The sequence below is a fragment of the Miscanthus floridulus genome, chromosome 4 (assembly GCF_019320115.1).
Source record: "Miscanthus floridulus cultivar M001 chromosome 4, ASM1932011v1, whole genome shotgun sequence".
In the NCBI taxonomy this organism is placed as follows: Eukaryota; Viridiplantae; Streptophyta; class Magnoliopsida; order Poales; family Poaceae; genus Miscanthus; species Miscanthus floridulus.
Window position 1 is genome coordinate 12,783,367 of NC_089583.1, and position 15,862 is coordinate 12,799,228.

At 47.1% G+C, this 15,862-nt stretch overlaps 1 pseudogene; it reads left to right on the forward strand.

The window, feature by feature from the left end:
* The first annotated feature begins 6,133 nt into the window (after positions 1–6,133).
* Positions 6,134–12,045, forward strand: LOC136549445 (potassium channel AKT3-like; annotated as a pseudogene).
* Positions 12,046–15,862: the final 3,817 nt, after the last annotated feature.

A 15,862-nucleotide genomic window follows, 5' to 3' on the forward strand; every position in this document is an offset into this window, starting at 1 on the left:
TTGTCCTAAATTATTTGTCATTTGTACTTCTCAATGCATATTTTGTTTTTTCCAAGACATTTCTTTCTTACGCTATACGGAGTACTTCTTGTTTTCTATGCACCACAAGTTTTTTTTACTCATTCTTAATTCTCATGTCTAGAGCTAAGATGCAACTAATAACATGTGACTGAAGGGAGTACACCTTAAATAAAAGACCAATATACGAGCAATCTAAAAATGTCCTTAGCATGCAAATATGCAATGTACCGTTTCCATAATCGGCGCATGCAGTCAGCTAGCATCCAGTGCACACCGTTAGCACAGCTCGTCCATGGCGGCCAGCCAGAGCCCAGAGCTAGCTTCCACGGCTCGTCCATGTCCGTTTGGTACAACTTATAAGCTACTTATAGTTAAAATAAGCTAAAATCAACAGCCAAATGTTACGTTTTTCAGTAGCTTATTCTGGCCACGTTTATTTCCATAGCTTTCATTTATACTAAAAAGCAGAAGCTAGTTTAGATCAGTTTATTTTAACAGCCACTTTTATTCTATTTGTGCAGCTTATCTTAGAAGGGCTCGTCACCTGTACCAAACACGACGTAGGTTTCGCCATGAAGTCGACGCATACCGACAGGTCGGCAAAAGCGCCGGCGCGAAATGGACCAGTGCCCGCCGCACGCGCATCGATCTGCTGGACTGGACGCAACTTTTGATGGAGAAGAAGGGACGATTTGACGCGTCGTCTCCGGCCATGCGTCGTCCATCCGTCTCGTGAGCTGGCGATCTCCTTCTTCCTGTAGCTCCGAATATTTTTAGGGCTCCAATTGTTGGCAATTTGGCTTGCCGCATAAGGCTATCTGCACTCGTCCACCTCTATTTTTATCTCTAAAAAGGAATATTTTATTCTAGTCATCAAGATTCTCTACTCTATACCTATTTCTCCTGCACCCGTGTTATCTCTATCTCATACTCTATACCCACTATTCCATATTTTATTCCTCTCCCTCTCTCTTTTCTCTCTCCCATTAACTTTCTTCCTCGCAGCTACAGTGTTGCTACAGTGTTTACCGTGGCCTTCCGCGTGCGCTGGATTTGGCAGGTTCCTGCGCAGCCGGTACCATACCGGAGGCTTTGCAGAAGCGCGGTACGCTATAGCTGGCGTACCGACTCCTTTGCCGTTCAGCGGTGCGGTCAGTCTAAATGTTTCGTTTCACTTTGCAGCTACCCATGCGCCATGACAAGACCTTTCCGCTGGCCATACTTTTATAATAGTTATTATTGTAAATAAACTATGCATACATCCATGCATTGACATGGGTATATATAAACAGTTTTCGTTTCACATTTTTTATAGGTTTATATTACTAGTTCCATTGTTTAAGAAAAATACTGGTATCACTCGCTCCTTCCATCCCATAAACAGTGTGATTCTCACTCTCCGAGAAATCACGTATTTTTAAGTTTGATCAATTATATAATATTATTATTTATAGTGTTGTATCATTCGATAAATCACTGAATAAGTTTACTATAAACTTATTTAGAGATACAAATGTTGCTAATATTTTCTATAAATTTAGTAAAATTTAAGAAAGTTTCGCTGGCTTGAATCTCATAGCGACACTCTCTTTGACAGAGGGAGTACTATATTTCTTTTTAATCTGTGGATAAAGTAGTACTACAAACATTTTGTTAATTTAAAACGACTTTTTTCCTCTATTTTCTGAAGAGGATAGATGTTTGACGTAGGGTTTGCAGCAACATGAAGAACACGCATGGTAGGCCTAAGGGACAGGAGAATCCATGGCAGCATGGAATCATATGATGCACCACACGACGTGGATGGAGTAAGGCCATGAATCCAGTGAGGTGACAAGAGCACATCAAATAATGCTTGTCGATACGAAGGATTAGGACCTACAGTGTGCACTTTTCCAGTGCAAATTAGAGGCCCACAAAATAGATTGATCCATGTGTGTGGGTGAACGAATTTAATAGAGCTAGTGGGCAATATGTATAGTATATATCTCGGAAAGACACATCAATATCATGAGGTCCTTCAAATTAAATGAAGAATTATTTCACGGCTGCTCTCTTTCAATAATTTATTTTGTATAATTGATGAAAAACTCCTAGGTTCCATATATCCTTGACCATTGTTTTGAAGACGGTGTGCAATTTGATCTGGAGTACCTTTGAACCAGTCTAATACAACTGACATACATGCAGATGCAGGCGAGCAAAGTACATACACTAGTACATTGGTGGGTTTCAATCCCGGTTGAGAATCCTTATCAACTTAACTGCACATTACATGTGATAAAGTCCTGAACGCTCTCATTTTGAATTCACCCGTGGCGGACCTTTAATTCCGGATGGAAGACCTTTAGTTCAGGTTGGTAACACCAACCAGGACTAAAATGTTACCTTTAGTTTCAGTTGGGGTTACTAACCGGGACTAAAAGTTGGAGGACCTTTAGTCCAGGTTGGTAACACCAACTGGGACTACGATAAAAGGGTCTTTGGTGTCTGTAAAATTTAGAACCGGAACTAATGCTCACATTAGTTCCGAACCGTAATACAACCGAGACTAAAGTGTGAACCGAAAGTTGTTTCTCTACTACGATACATAGTAAGTCTAGGTTGGGGTGTCACTGAAAGAACTAAAAAAATTCCATTGGATTGCGACAGTGCAAAATAAGCGCATAATAATATTTTTCACTATCTTCCGATCATGATAGCGAAGGTCCTTGATTAAGTCGTCGATTGTTCTCTTATCTTGTATTCAATTTGATGTAGCTTTGAAATTTCCGGCAAAGTATCACAGTGTATATGTTCCTTTGCCATCAGCTGTACGCGTCGATGTCAATTTGCGACACTCAAAAACATATATATAGTAACTATTAAACTACACCGCGGAATAGTACCCAAATTTTTACCTATAAAGAAAAGTGCTCAAACTCGATGTCTAAAATGGTTTCAAACTTTGCAAGTGATGTGTGCTAACTGCTAAGGGTCATTCTCTAAGATGGTTTGATAAACTACACTATGTGATACTCTCCTTTCACTCACAACTACATGTGATTTTTAGACATTGATATGGTTCTAAAATGATGCTATTAAGCTGCTTTACAATATTAAATGTACTAGCTAAATCTAGTAGATTTAATTCTTGTATCATGAAGGCACATTTGCCACAAATTTACTATTGAAATAAATATTCGAAAAGATATTGGCAGTCTCACTACTCCAGAACCTACACCGGTTTGGAATCATCTTTCATTGTTTGGCTGGTCACTCGACAGTAATACCCATTTTAACAAAAATAAAGGAAGAATAAAAATAAAAAACACCAGCAGGCTGCCGCCCGTGGCCGCGCTCCACACACTGAAGACATTGCCTGCGCCCGCACCAGGGAGGAGAGCACCGGAGAAGGAGAAAGGGATGGGGGGAGAGAGAGGAGATTCTGGGAAGGAGGGAGTATGAGGAGAGAGGGGAGCGAGAAGGATAAGAGAGAGGGAGAAGGTGCAGACGGAATTTAGGTTCGGGATGAGAAAATTGCAGCCGAATGGTAATACAACCCGACAGTGATACAACCAACAATGATAATTATCTACCATTGCTAGTTGGTTTTAAAATATACTAGTGATAGGCTTTCTTCTTCTTCTTTTGAACCGACAGTGATACTCAGTTTTAAACTGTCCAGCAGTGATGAACTGACAGAGATTATATGTTCGGTCATAGTGAATAATAATATTTTGATAACCTTTAGTATGTCTAAATAAAGCAACACATGTTCTAATGCAAAGGAGTATGATGAAGCAACACTTTTATAGATTCATTGGCAGGCCATACTCTTGATAGTTTATTTATTTATTTGAGAAAAATGACCCATCTAAAATAAAATATAAAGATACGATTCAACTATGATTCATGAACAATGATCCATTTGGCTAGCCACACATAATACAAGTGACCTTTTCAAAAGCCATGCACATAAGACCAAAACAACCATCCTTTTAGAAAACGAGAAATTGAGGAAGATGACAGCATCTTCACACATGGGACTTGTCATGTAGTACTCCTTGCTCCAATCTGGGAGCCAAATGTTAATCGCTTTTGTTTGACTAATGATAGCTCAACAAACGCATTGAAGCGAACATGAATAAGTAGTAGACCCTGAGCTCTTATGAAATTGACATGAAGAGATTGGTTAAACAAACATAGGACGTACCAATAACATCAATGCGATATGATAACCGGCCGTATTAATCAATTCCACTAATTCGTGGTAAAAACCTAATCATTACTGAAATGATCACTTTGATGAATAATTTTGCGGTAGGGGTCCGTGGGGGCTTACAAGATCATTTAAGTGACGTCGATGGGTACATAGTTGTATGCCACTATGATGGGAATATGCCTTGGTTTTGATACTACTACGAGAAGAAGAACTTAGTTGATACCATTTTGTGCAGACAAAAAAAAAAGATCATGTATTGTGTGCGTTTGGCACCCTCCTATTATTTACCTACATGAATTTAGTTGGTTATTTACCATTTATTATGTAGAAAAATTATCTAAACTTGAATAATAATTCATAAATACTAAGTATACCTCCAATCTATTTTATAAGGTGTACACACATATCGAGATTCAAACTTTAAATTCTTTGATCAATAATTTGGTTGAAATTTTAACTATTATAATCCAAACTTGATATGGTTAGATTTATAAGCAATTGTAGTATCAATAATAATGAGTTTATAAGCATAAATAGTATAATATAAAGTAAATGAATGATCAAAATATAATTTAGGAGACCGTGTCATTTCAAATTATATCTTGTAAAATAGAACTGGGGAGTAATATGTTTCAGTCAGCTGATTACGAGATAAAACAAAAAAAGTGTTAACCCTCCATGTTTGGAGCTCCAGTTCTTTGCTAACCTCTTTTGTATGTTTAAACATAGAACAAAAGCAATGCTCACAAACACACACGTATCCATATGGCTACGCACGTACACCATAGCCATATGAGTACCTCCAACAGCTTGAGGTCCTAGATCTTGAGATTGATAAAGTCAGCGTAGGCGATTCGTTGACGACATGCACATCGGCTATCATTGAAAGAACAACATGGTCAATTCCCAGAGTAAATCTAGGAAATATGAGCACCCGTGCTAAGTATAGAACTAGGCCTTGTTTAGATGCCATCCAAATTCTAAGTTTTTTCACTCTTTCTCCATCACATCAATTTTTAGCCGCTTGCATGGAGTATTAAATATAGGTAAAAAAAAATAACTAATTACACAGTTTAGTTGGAGCCTAGTTGGTCCACGATTGGACAATATTTGCCAAATAAGACGAAAGTAGTACTATTCATCGGGTTCAAAAAAATTTACAAAGTGAACAAGGCCCTAGAACCCGAGTGAACATATTTCATAAAAAATAACTTAACCTAGTAGAAAGTGAAATCTTTCCTATGATTTGAGGTCAATTCCTAGGTTCAAGGGACATAATTTGTCGGATGGGTTCAAACATAAGTGGCAAAGCTAATTGTCTAATTAATTTCTAAGAGGAGGCAAATGTAATGCTGTTTTTCACTCCAATTTCGTGTGCAGGTCGATTTTTGATTCTATCTAAACAAATTGCTCTTTTATTAACTTGGTAAATCAACGTATGAAAATAACATAGGTTTTGTGACACATGGTCATATTATTAGTTTTATTAGAAAAATATTTTCACAACATATAATTTTGCCGACCCTTCCAAATGTCAGCAAAGCTTTTGCCGACCCTTCCCCAAAAAAACAACATATAATTTTACTATTTTATATGGTACATTTAATTAAAAAAATCGCAAGCCACAGAAATATCAACTAGTCTTTTTTTTAGAAACAGCAAATCAACTAGTCGAGTGTTGTTGCATCGGAGCCAGGCCTGGAGCTTAACATTTTTTAATCAGGCCGTTGCTCCTAACGATAGACCAAAAGGCCCAAAGCCCACTGAAGCCCAGTTGTGTGATGGGGGCGAAGCCACTATCTTAAATTAAAAAAAAAAAGGCACTGTCACTCCCGCCGCGCTCGCTGCTCGATTACTAATTAAAGCCGCGCGCACGAGGAAGCGGATCAGAGCATGCCACGATCTGGCGGCAGCACAGAGGAAGGCGTCGCATCACGCGCACAGCCGCCGCCGGGGACCAGCTACCAGGACGATCGCACGCGCGCGCCATGCCATCGTGTTGCGGGACATGCAGCGGCGGCGGTGGCGGCGGCGGCAGTAGCTCGGGTCGGCTGGCGGCCGGGACCACCAGCAGCCGGTACAGCACCGCGATCGGCGCGCTCCTGCCGCCGCTGGGCGCGCGCGGCGGCGGGTGGCGCGCCGGGCTCCGTCTCCGGCGGTTCATCGTGTCCCCCTACGACCCGCGGTACCTGGTGTGGGAGAACTCGCTGGTGGCGTACTGCTCGTGGGTGGCGCCCTTCGAGTTCGGGTTCGTCCCGGACCCCCGCGGCGGGCTGGCCATCGCCGACAACGCCGTGAACGCGGCGTTCGCCGTGGATATCGTTCTCACCTTCTTCGTGGGGTACGCGGACGGCCGGACGTACCTGCTCCAGGACGACCCCCGGCGGATCGCGTGGCGGTACGCCCGGACCTGGCTCGCCCTCGACGTCGCCTCCACCGTGCCCATCGAGGTGTACCGCCGGATCCTGCCGCGCCAGGCCAGGGACTACAACTTCTTCGGCATGCTCCGGCTGTGGCGCCTCCACCGCGTCGGCACCTTCTTCACACGGTACGCACGCACGCACGCTGCTTTAATTTCTCGATGGATTGTTCGATGCTTTTTCTTGAACTGATCAACAATGGCGTTGCTTTGCTCGTTCGTTGATCTCTATCTAGACTGGAGAAGGACAGGAAGGTGAGCTACTTCTGGGTTCGATGCATAAGGCTCATTTGCGTGACGCTGTTCGCGGTGCACTGGGCTTCTACTACCTGCTGGCGGACTGGTACCATGACCCGGCGCACACGTGGCTGAGCTCCTCCATGCCGGACTTCAAGCAGCAGAGAGTGTGGAGGCGGTACGCCGCGTCCATGTACTGGTCCATCACCACGCTCACCACCGTCGGGTACGGCGACATGCACGCCGTCAACACGGGCGAGATGGTGTTCACCACGCTCTACATGCTCTTCAACCTCGGCCTCACCGCCTATCTCATCGGCAACATGACCAACCTCGTCGTCCACGGCACCAGCCGCACCAGGAAACACGTACGCGCGTTTGTTCCGCCGTCGTCGTCAGCCGACGCCTATAGCCATGCCGCCCTGACATCTTCTTGTCTGCATGCTCTGCCGCCATGGGCATGGACACCGGCCGGTCGGATGAATGAATCCAGAGGGACGCGATCAAGGCGGCGACGAGCTTCGCGGTGCGGCACCAGATGCCGGCGCGGCTGCAGGAGCAGATGGTCTCCCACCTGAGCCTCAAGTTCAGGACCGACTCGGAGGGGCTGCAAAAGCAGGAGACGCTGGACGCGCTGCCCAAGGCCATCCGCTCCGGCATCTCGCACCACCTCTTCTTCGCCCTCGTCCAGGGCGTCTACCTCTTCCAGGGCGTTCCCAACGACCTCATCTTCCAGCTGGTAGTAAACTCGTAATTAGTTAATTACTGTAACTACACCACTATCAAAGGCATTGGAACCTCCATCCTGAGCTGTTTGAGTGATTGTGATCCAGGTCTCTGAGATGAACGCCGAGTACTTCGCGCCGAGGGAGGACGTCGTCCTGCAGAACGAGGCACCGTCGGACTTCTACATCCTAGTCACTGGTAGTGTGGTAAAAAACAAACAAAAGCGCACATATTGTTTTCTTTTCTCACGGTTAGTTCGAGGCTACTGTATTTTACCACACTAAGTGGTCACTGAACAAACAAGAGATGACACTGACAAGTGATGCATTGACAGGAGCTGATAGAGCTCCAGAACGGTGCAGAGCAGGCAAGTCCTTCTCCCTTCTCCGATCATGAATTCCGAGCTGAGATTCATTGCGATCGGATAATCTTGGCATGTGATGGTGATCTGCAGCTGGCTAGGATGGCCAGGGCGGGCGACGTCGTCGGCGAGATCGGGATGCTGTGCTACAAACCCCAGCTCTTCACGGTGAGGACACGGACCCTGTGCCAGCTCCTGCGCATGGAACGGACCGCGTTCCTCCGGATTGTTCAGGCCAACGTTGGGGACGGCACCATAATCATCATACAACCTTATCCAGGCAAGCTCTGAATTCGACAAACTGATGGGAAATGAAAACAGAGGAGGATATCAAGCTCTGAATTCCTGCTGCTTTCTGTTCTGACGAGCTTGTGAACTCGGATGACATTGCGTCGAACTACTGCTGCAGTACCTCAAGGAGAAGAGGGACAGCTGCGCGATCGCCGGCGTCGCGGAGGAGATCGAGTACATGCTAGCTCGGGGCCAGCTCGCGCTCCCCGTCACGCTCTGCTACGCCGCGTCCAAAGGCGACGACTTCCTGATGCATCAGCTGCTCAAGCGCGGTGTTGACCCCAATGAGTCTGATAACTATTGGCATACGGCACTGGTAAATTCTCCATCTTACCTTTGTTACGAACGACGTATAGGAATATGAAGTAAAGAATAGTCACAGAGGAGACACACGATTTAACGTAGAAAACCTCTCCGATGTGAAGGGGAAAAACCACGGGCACCAGCCAGCAACAATCTCACTATCTCAAGAGTTTTGGGTTACACGCCTATGACAACTTACAAGAGAATTAAGTCTCCACGAAACCCTAGCAAGGGTGTATATACCGTACCGTATCCGGCCCAAGCCTCCGGCGACGGGCCTCCGCTTCGCTCCGTCAGAAGCCCGGCCTATATCCTGGAGTGAATTTGGAACAACTCCAACAAACTCCACCTTGAGACAAATTCATCTTGTATCATAAATCAACCCTTCATCCTGAACATAACAAAGATAGAAAACCACTGGTGCCAACAATAGTCTCTTGGACTATCCAATTAAACCAACTAAGCTTGAGCACAGCTCAAACTTAGCAACAGGAACATGCTTTGTCATCATATCAGCAGGATTATCATGAGTACTAATCTTGCATACCTTCAGCTTACCTTCTTCAATCACATCACGCACAAAATGATACTTGATATCTATGTGCTTAGTTCTCTCATGGAACATCAGATCTTTAGTGAGGTAAATTGCACTTTGACTGTCACAGTGCAAACTTATGCAAGATTAAACTCCACAAAGCTCAGCGTACAAACCTTTCAGCCAAATTAATTCTTTGCACGCTTCACTCCCCGCCCCTCCCCCTCCCCCTTCTTCTTCCCCGGCGGGCACCCCTCTCCTCCCCCTCCCCCTTCTTCTTCCCCGGCGGGCACCCCTCCCCTCCCTTCTTCCCCAGCGCCCCTCCCCTCCCGGCCCCAGCGCCCCTTCTCTCCCTACCACCGCCGTCGGCGCCCCGCCCCTCCCCCTCCCCCTTCTTCTTCCCCGGCGGGCGCCCCTCCCCTCCCCCTTCTTCTTCCCAGACGGGCGCCCCTCCCCTCCCCCTTCTTCTTCCCCCGCGGGCGCCCCTCCCCTCCCTTTCTTCTTCACCCGGCTGGATCCAGCCCTCCCTCTCCTGGATCCGGTCGGTGGCGGCCGGATCTGGCGGCGGGCCCTCCCCTCCCCTTCTTCTTCTCCCGGTCAGATCTGGCCCTCCCTCTCCCGGATCCGGCTGGTGGCGGCCAGATCTGGCGGCGGGCGGCGTGGTGTGGTGGTGGTGGCGGCGGCTTTGGTGGTGGTGGCCGGTGGCGGGGCGTGGTGGCGGCGGCGGTGGCTTTGGTGGTGGTGGTGGTGGTGGCGGCTTTTGGTGGTTGTGGCGGCGGCGGCGGGGCGTGGTGGTGGTGGCGGCGGCGTGGTGGTGCCGCCGGTGACTTGTTTTTTTATTTTTCCCCAAAAAAATTTTGCCGAGTGTTTTTTTGCACTCGGCATAGTCCTTGCCGAGTGCCCGACGATTGACACTCGGCAAACAGCTCTTTGCCGTTAAAACCTACGCCGAGTATCGTTTGCCGAGTGTAACACTCGGCAAACGCTTTGCCGAGTATTTTTGGGTATCCCGTAGTGAATACTAGAATTGAAAATATAAAACATAGACTTAAAACTCATTAAAAATAGTGCATGAAAGGTTACTAAGGAAATTGCACTTAAAGAAAAGAAAATTCTTAATATTAAATATTCCCAAAACATACATAGACTTAACTTAATGATCAGTAATGAAAAGCATACTTAAAAATGAAGTGGGAATATCATTCATAATTATTTCGTCCACAGGTGCGACACCAAAGCTCATCGCTCTGTCAGAGATCGTGCGAAGGCGCCGCCACGTGGGACCGACAGCACGCTTTAGGGAAGTCATTTTGCAGGAAACCTTGCCATCGATCTCGGGCGGCAAGTCACGCCCAGCCTTCCCTGCGCCGCGATCCACCTCGCCGACCCCTCCTCTCTCACGCCCAGAACTAGTGATTAGGGTTGCTCGTCTCGCTCCAAGGAATCGCCGCCGGAGGACCTCGCCAAGCCGCCGCCGTCGTGCCACTGCCGGACGAGACGCGATGCCTGGGACCCCTGCGCCCGTGACCGCGAAGCAGCCACATATCCGACGGCCCGCACGGCGATCCGGCGTAGCCTCGTCCACCCCGAGCCGCAAGCCCGTGATCCGACGTGGCCTCCTCCTCCGACGTCGAGGCCGTCCTCGAGCCGACGTCCACGGCCATGACAAACGGATGAGATATGAGAGCGGAGAGGGATCCAGAGGAGGCCTGCTGATATTGGCGAGGCATCGTGCGGTTGAATCACATGGCACGGAGTCTGCGACCAACGGCAGCGGCGCCGACGGAGGACTGGTGCAGCTTGGTGCCGTGACGATGGAGGGGCAAGTGCTGACTCGCTCGCTCCTTCTGTATATATGCTTGATTGACACATATACCTACTTATGCAATTCCTAGACAGTTACTTGATTCGTCCTTGCTTAGATGCTGCTGGCATCTCGTAATTTGTTGTTTAGTCTACTTATGCAATTTCTAGACAGTTCCTTATTGGTTCGTTCTTGCTTAGATGCGAGTGTAGGTAATGTGTTTGGAAAATTTCTCCTGACTCTTTTTGTTTCGATTTAGCCATATGTAGCCAGCTGGATTGTCGTAATCTCATATGAATTATACAAGCTGTGTGATAGTATAGTTGGATTTAGGTTCGAAGATTTTGATTGATGCCATGTTGTTCTTCAATAGCTTTCTTCAGATAATACAACTTTCCCTGAACTCTTGTGGTACTCATTGTGCCCAAGTTGTGATTGTTATTGGCAAGCAGGACCATAAAAATTGAATATACTGTGTGATTGATGAGTTGAACGGTATAGAACGTACTTACAAAATAGTTGATTGGTATACATACTTAGATAGAAAGGTGTAAAAATGCTACAACTTTCAGCATTCCCTGAACCATCATAGTTTTCTAACACGTGTAAAAATATCATAATTTTTTAGTGTAGTTAAAGAATATTTTGACACTGCTTCATAATTTTCTGAGTTTAGTTAAAGAATATTTTGATCTGCTTGCTTAATGAGATTGTTTATCGCTCTTTCGGTGCCAGTGATAAACTGCATGTTTTTAGTAGCAGTGGCGGTGCTCCCAGTACCTTGGTGTCAGTGGCGACGGTGTGCTCCCTGCTGCACACTCTATATGACCTCCCCGCACGAGGTGGGGTTACAAATGCTCTGCTTTGCCGTGAATTTAGAAGTTATGTGCTCTGTGATCTGAAATCAAGCCTGCTGAACTTGGTTGTCAAACTGACATGCAAGTTATAGACCAGGTGATATTTTTATTTTTGTTGAGCCATGTTGAGAATATATTCGGCTGGAACAGATAAGCACAAACTTCATCTTGGACTGCATCCTGGCGGACGATGGCACGCACAACTCCTCTGTCCCGACCCCGGTGCTCAGATCTGCTAAGGAGGAGCGGCTCCAGCGTGGCTGCTGGAGCGGGGCCTCGACACCGACATGACAACAAGGCCGCATCAGGCCGTCACTCTCTCCCTGTCCTCAGAGGTCTGGGGCTCCCACATGGAGGTTTCCATTCGAGCAGGAGGACCACCGCCATGGAGGATCTACATTCAAGCACTAGGATCAGCGTGGAGGTACTAACTCGCAATTCTATTTGTTACATACATAGACCATACCTAAGTCAGCACTAATAAAAACTTTCGAAATACTGCAGTCCCACTAATATTGTCATCACTTACAGTGATTAGATTTATGTACTAATGACTGGTGAAGATGTTGCATCATTGGGACCACAAGAAGTCACCAAGACCTATCAGTTGTTCGACTGGGCTAAGAAATCTGATAGGGGTTTGCTCCTCTTCATAGATGAAGCAAATGCTTTCTTGTGTGAGTAAGTGAATACAAAATCTTCAGATACTTTTCTTGTACCCATCTTTGATTCACATATATGTTGATCTCCATTTATTCAGTGAATGATATTAATTAAAGAAATATACAGTGTGAGCGCATGACTGCAGATCAAGCCTGAAGGAACAAATATACAGTGTAGAATATCTGTCCATCAGATCTGTTGCGATCATGTAATTGTGGAACAAAACTAATTTGTATCTATGTCTTCAATTAAAGGGAGAAGTAATTTTGTAGCCACTCAATTACCATCTCGTGAGGTCATCACAGCAACATTGATCAATTTCACGGCCACTCGATTACCATCTCGTGAGATCATCATAGCAACATCATTGAATTTCACTTGGGCGAAAACTGAGATATAAGGTGGGGGACTATGGGTTATCACAGTTTGTGTCACACTATTCATTTTTTAGTTTATTTTTTGGCTTTGATGGTCACCAATTTAATAACACTGGTTGATTGTGTCTCATTAGCAATGCAACATCAAGAGATAGTCACAAAGTTATCTCTGCACCACAAAATGTATGTGGGAATTTTTGAAAGTAATATTTTTTGTTGAAAGTAAAAAATGCATGTGGGAATGACCTTTATCTATTTTTTGAACAATCCGATGTGATAGTCACAAAGCATCTAGCCACATAGACATGAACACAAATGCTACAATTTAGCTCTCCGTATCTAGACTTTATTTTCTCATAGTCCAGTAGACTTTTTTCTTTGTTCATTCATTAAATTTGTCTATAGTAACTCAATTATATTATGAATATTGCCTGGTGGTAGGTTTGCGGAAACTTAAGGAAAAAGAACACATATACATCTGGAAGTGTTATATTTGCCTGGCTATAGTCACAGTAGGTCATGAATTGTTTTTGTCTGATGCAGTGATTGTAACAACCCGGAGTTTCGCACAACCAAAAATACAAAGTTTTTAAAATTTTCCCTGCAAATGTGTGGAACATGTAGTCGCTAGGTCAAACCTAAGTCAACCAAAGAGACATGACTAATAAATTGGTGCACACATATAGATATGATTGTAGGAGAGTGCCCGTGTTCTTGAGTTGGTTTTGAGTTGAGTCTTGTTTGAGAGTTTGGGGTGCACAAATCCGTAGTGAAATTCCTTTCAATCCCTTCTTGAATTCCACTTTGGATTCCCTTTCAAATTCCCCGAGACCTAATTCATATAAATGGAAAAGTCCCTTTTCCTTTTTCCCTCAACTCCTCTATTTGAATTCCCTTCAAACCCCTTTTGAATCCCTCCCAAATTATCTCTAAGTCATAAAAGGGAAATCCTTTTCCTTTTACCTCATCTGGACCAGCCCAGCTCAACCCCTCCCTTCCCGTTCCAGTCGGCCCAAGCCACATGGCAAGCCCAGTGCGTCCCTCCCCCTCTTCTTGGCCCAGTGGCCCAGCAATGCCCCCGCCTGGCCTGCCTCGCGCTTACTCCCGCGAAGGCCCATGCGCACGCAGCCCAGCTTGCCTCCCGCCGTGCAGCCCACGGCCCAGCTCCGCACCGCCGCCCCCGCAGGCCCAGCCGCCATGCCTTGGGTTGAAACCTCGAGCCTGCGCTTCCACCCCTTCTCCTCACCATGCCGCAACGAAGCCGGGCCGCAGCTACTCGCCGATGATGCCCTGCTAGTGACCGCGCCCACGACGCCTTCGTCCAAGCTCGCTGCGGCCACCTCAATGACGGACACGGAAACCATGCACTGGCACCCCCATGCGAACGCGCCTCACCGTCCAGGGCCACAACACGCCCACCATGCCTTCGCCTTCGTTCTGCGGCACCTGCTCGCCGGCGTCCATGACCTTCACCGCCTCTACGTCATCCTCGTCGTGCCATTTTAGGACCGATATGGCTACGACACCGTCGTCTAGCGTGTCCGCGACGTCGTCGTCTAGCACGCCCGCCTCGCCATGCCTTCGCCATGTCCGCGCTGTAGCACCTCCACCACGCTCTGCTCCTCCAAGCCCGCCTCGCCTTCCACATCCTCGCCGAGCAGCAGAGCATCATTGTGGGCTCCTTCACCTCCGTCCTACAGCAACTGTGCCGCGCCATCTTCACCACGCCACTGGACCCTTCACCAGTGCTGTTCCCAGCTCACCGTCACCTCGCCGACCACAGCAGCCACCGTCGGTGAGCCACCGTAAACCAAAGCCGCCGTCTTTCTTCCTTCCCGTCGTGTTCCTGTCTGAGACCGCCGTCGTGCCAAGTTCTATGTCTTGTAGGAGGGCTGCGCCTTGCTTCTCCCTTGGCGTGGCTGCCCTAGCCGTGTCCTCGATGTCCTGCAGCGCCCCTACGCCTTCCAACTCGACCACCCGCCAGGAGAAGCAGCTGCCAGACCACGCCGACCCGACCCGGCCGGCAGTAGCCAGCTCCCGGCCAGCTGTAGCCACGTCCAGCTAGCTGCAGCCTCGCTGGACAGGCCAGTAGCTGGGTAGCAGTGGGCCACAGCTAGCCAAGGGTGGCTGCAGCAAGCCACAACTGGCCTGAGCTAGCTACAACTAGCTGTAGCTCGTCCCGGCGCTCCGCTGATCACCCGCAGCGAGCCTCGCCTTCCCCGCCATCTTCAAGGTTGAACCTTTCAACCCCGTCAACGCCATCCTCGACGTCGACATAGCTCCTGCTTTTCATATCATTTATACTTGTCATCTATACTCGTTCATACATGATCTATCTATCTATGCCTATGCTGTGCCTTCGTGCCAGTCTATCTCTTATGTTATGGTGTCTATCTCTTGTGCTATGGAAATGTGCTACTCCTTCGGCCGTCGTTTGTGTGTTGGTTCGTTGTGTGTTTGTGTTGTCTGTCTATGGACCAAGCCTTTGAGCCGGTCGAGGGATCGTACCTCCTTCGAACATTTCAGTCATGGGTTCGTCCCGCCGTGACCGTGATGCCGAGCATAACTTGACCCCTCATTTTTAGTTGACTTCGTAGTGCTGTGTTCGTTGCCCCCTCCTAAGGCTCTAGGACATGGCCACCATGGGCTCGATATCGGTGCACATCCTACCCGCGCATGATGCATGTCATACCCGCACATGATTAGCAAGGAGTGTGCATACGGCAAACCCCTCTTCAGGAACTCTACTATATATATGTAGGCCTTTACCTTCCCAAGTATGTCTTTCTCCATCAACATTTTCCCCATCACCCCTAACTTTTTTTAACATTCATAACTATTGCCTCGTATACCCTTATGTCTGTCGGACGATGAGATGTTCCCTTTCCAATTTAAGCGAAAGTAGTTCCCTATACGGCTCAGCTTCGCGATGACCATTAACAAGTCGTAGGGGCAGACTATTCCTAACGTCGGGGTATACTTGCCGGAACCAGTGTTCTCGCACGACCAATTGTATGTGGCACTATCAAGAGCTACGGCAAGATCAAACATTAGGATCCTAGCC